The sequence below is a fragment of the Tigriopus californicus genome, chromosome 6, assembly GCF_007210705.1.
Source record: "Tigriopus californicus strain San Diego chromosome 6, Tcal_SD_v2.1, whole genome shotgun sequence".
NCBI lineage: Eukaryota > Metazoa > Arthropoda > Copepoda > Harpacticoida > Harpacticidae > Tigriopus > Tigriopus californicus.
In genome coordinates, this window is record NC_081445.1 from 8,161,911 (window position 1) to 8,165,450 (window position 3,540).

Genomic DNA, 3,540 nt, shown 5'->3' on the forward strand with positions numbered 1-3,540 from the left:
ATGAGTTTTGGTCCTAAAAATGATTCTTTGGGTTCAGCCTGTTTGTCAGTACTACCCTGGATCACTCAACAGAAGAGCATGATTGGATGTCCCTAAAAGGAACTTTCTCAATCTCTACAGGCTTTCTGGTTGTAAGAAATACGACCAAAAATACGTTTTGGTTGTAAGAAATATTCTGTTGATTGATTCTATACTGACTTTCTGACTACTCTGCAGCTTCCACCTTGACTTAACAATCACAATCACATTCCAACTCAAAATGTAGCATGTTGATGCAATCTTTAAAGATATTGTCAAATAGTGAAATTTTAGAAAAGAATGAAAAACACCTATAATGAATTTGTTGAGTATGTTACAATTTACCCTTCGGCTATCTTTATTTCTATGACGTTGGGGGTATGTATGGCAGCTTTTAGTTGTAGGGCATGAATGAGATGATGAAATAAATATGAAACAGGATTTCCATTTTATCCATCGTTTAACAGGTACCTTTTCCTGACGTATCAAACGATTGCGTTGCTTTGTTGCTACAAAAGAATAATAAAATTTGAGTTCTCCAAGTTTCGACTTGCATCATTGAAAGCAACGACATCATGACGATCAATGTCTGTTCACAAGGCATTGCGAGTTTTACATTTCGATTGATAGATATCCTAAAGAGGTCAGATAAAAGCATGTCTTGTCTGCATGGTATTTACCTAATAAATATTTATTGGAGGTATCTTGGATCAAGTATGGAACGGAAATAAAAAAGTCTTAGTGGAAGTCCATCCGGGAATTTGTGACCGTTCAAGACCGCAAGATTTGGATTCTGCATCGCGATCAGCCCGAGCGATGTTATACGTGTGGCGAAATGGGCCACATAGGCCTCAATTGTCCAAGGCCTAAGAAAACAGGACCAAATCCGGGGACTAGATTCACAGACGATACTGAACCCATGATCCCCGATCCAGTCCAGATCATGACTGATGAGACTACCCCATATATGAGGAAGCCCCCACTTGCACGTTGTGAACCAGAGGATATTGGTTCACTCGTCAAAGATGGCCGTCGGCGATGAACAATATGTTACATATCCCAAGAGAAAGGCTCCAGAATCTACGACTACCCCAATTGTAGAAGACTCAACTTCAATCGGGAAAAAGAAAGTGGAAATTGTTCCCGAAGTTGAATGCACGGATAAAGTTGAGGGAGAAAAGGAGTCATTGATAAGAAGNATATCATTGAAACCAGTGCATAGTTCACCAATATTAACAAAGTTGCCCTCAATAAACCTCTCATTACGTGGTCATTGCTTATACCAAGACATTTTATTAAATACGTTTGTCAAAGAAATGCCTCTGCCCAACACAATACCTAAAATAAAACCACAGGTTATTTTGGCAACTATGTTCCAGAGCTAAAGACAACAATGAATTGCAAAGAGACTAAAGGAGCTAGACAAACCAAATCAAGAAAGAGAAAGGCAGATGACATTCATTCAACAACACATTAGGGACCCAGGATCAATCACTAGAAGAGGATTGGAGGTGCCCATATTAGACAGGGACAATGAGTTTTGGTCCTAAAAATGATTCTTTGGGTTCAGCCTGTTTGTCAGTACTACCCTGGATCACTCAACAGAAGAGCATGATTGGATGTCCCTAAAAGGAACTTTTTCAATCTCTACAGGCTTTCTGGTTGTAAGAAATACGACCAAAAATACGTTTTGGTTGTAAGAAATATTCTGTTGATTGATTCTATACTGACTTTCTGACTACTCTGCAGCTTCCACCTTGACTAACATCTTACTCCAAAATTCAGATTCATACTGTGAAGCGTGCTGCTCAAGTGACTTGATTAAATAAAAATTATTTCTATGTGCAGATATCTTACTAACTTACTAACTCTTAGGAAGGTAATGTTATCCAAAGTGTTTTCCAGTGCTTGCCGATTTGCTGGCAAGCTCGTTCGCAGTCCATATTTCTAAAAGTCCGTGACCAAATGTAGAAAGAGACACACCAGATGTAGAAAGTAGCACATGAAAGTCAGTCTACAAAGGAGTGACAATGGACACATGAAGTGAAAAAAATGGCACACCAAAAGAAAAAAGGGTATTGCACTCAAACCAAGCACGCAGAAAAGGGTTTGAAGGACACCAAACGTGAAAGTGGCACACCAAATAATTGAAAGTTACACAAAAAAATCAAGAGGCACAATGAAAATTAAAGATGGAAAATATAAATATCTAAAAGAGTTGCTTAGGACATAAGGGTTAGCCTCTCCCAGCCACCTGTATGATAATTAATCTATGTGGTTATTGACCATCTCTATCCACGAGATTGTATGCTGTCCTCTTTGAAATAAACACTTGAAAATCGAACATGGCACAGTTGGCATGGCGAACATGACCCAACCTCCATTAGAGTGATTTTAAGTGATACTTCGGGGGAAATTTCTCTGCTTATGTCTACAAGTTTAACAAAATCACCGTTTCTTCCTCTAACTTTGAACTCCAATGCCCGATCCAATATCCATTAGTAAGTCCGTTGTTCCAAGCGCATAATCATGCCACCAAGAGTACCAAGGACATTTTATCTGGTCGATCACTTGGGCGAAATATTTTTTGTCTAATCTCCCAACAAATCCATCGCATGCAGATGCTTATAAGGAGCAAGCTACATACTTTGAGGAGAAGCTCCGAACTTCTCGCGAAAAAATGAGGAGAGCTTCCTCACTTTAACTCCCTGAACTTTATCGGTCGGAAACCTCTTTGGCAAGTATATTGTTCGACGTTGATTAAATTTTGATGCCTTTACGTGACCTAATGACTCGTTCAAACAATGGAGACCGCAACCTTAGCGGAATTTAGATCGTGGAAAGAGTGTTACGCCCTCTTTTTTTCCTCAAATCAGATGAAAAATGGTCCGCTTGCAGAATAGCAAGGCTGACTGCCTGTAAGCATCTTTGGAATTAAAACTTCAACAATATCTTAATCTTCAAACCAATGAGTCATCGCCAATCCAAGGAGAAAATGATGAGTAACAAGCTTCAAAGAAGCTCTCAGAAAAATCGTGGAGTTCTCAAGAGATATCTCCCATACACGGAAATCTTTAGTAAAAGGCGAAAGATTTGTACGTGTTGTACGGAAAATTTGAGTCACTCCTCCATCAGAACACAAAAGGATAACTATTCGCCGTTCAATCTTAACCTTGGTGATGAGTAAGTATTGAAAATGAAATGAACCGCTCAACAGAAGGTGGATCAATTGTTGCAGTATTTTCGTCGCATGTTTGGTGACCCAATTATTCACCATCCAAATATTTCGTTTTCTTCCAAATACATATTTTCTTATGATAACTTCTGTAGAGAGTCCCAAAGTGTGGATATTCTGCGCCGTTTCATCCCTTTAGCTTCTTAGTCAACGACTTATTACCCTCTGGCGCAAAGGAAAGGAAAAATACTCCAAAGCTATAACAAACAAAATCCCAACCATTATGAATACAAGAACGTTGTCATTACCAAGGAGGGGTAAAAAGTGCAAAGAAGCAGAGCCTTTTA

General features: G+C 39.0%; 1 non-coding gene across 1 annotated transcript; it reads right to left on the reverse strand.

Annotated features, from left to right (window-relative positions):
* Positions 1 to 3,025: 3,025 nt before the first annotated feature.
* LOC131882858 (U5 spliceosomal RNA) lies at positions 3,026 to 3,139 on the reverse strand. The gene has a single exon (XR_009373544.1). It is a non-coding gene; the product is annotated as a U5 spliceosomal RNA (small nuclear RNA).
* Between the last annotated feature and the right edge of the window lie 401 nt (positions 3,140 to 3,540).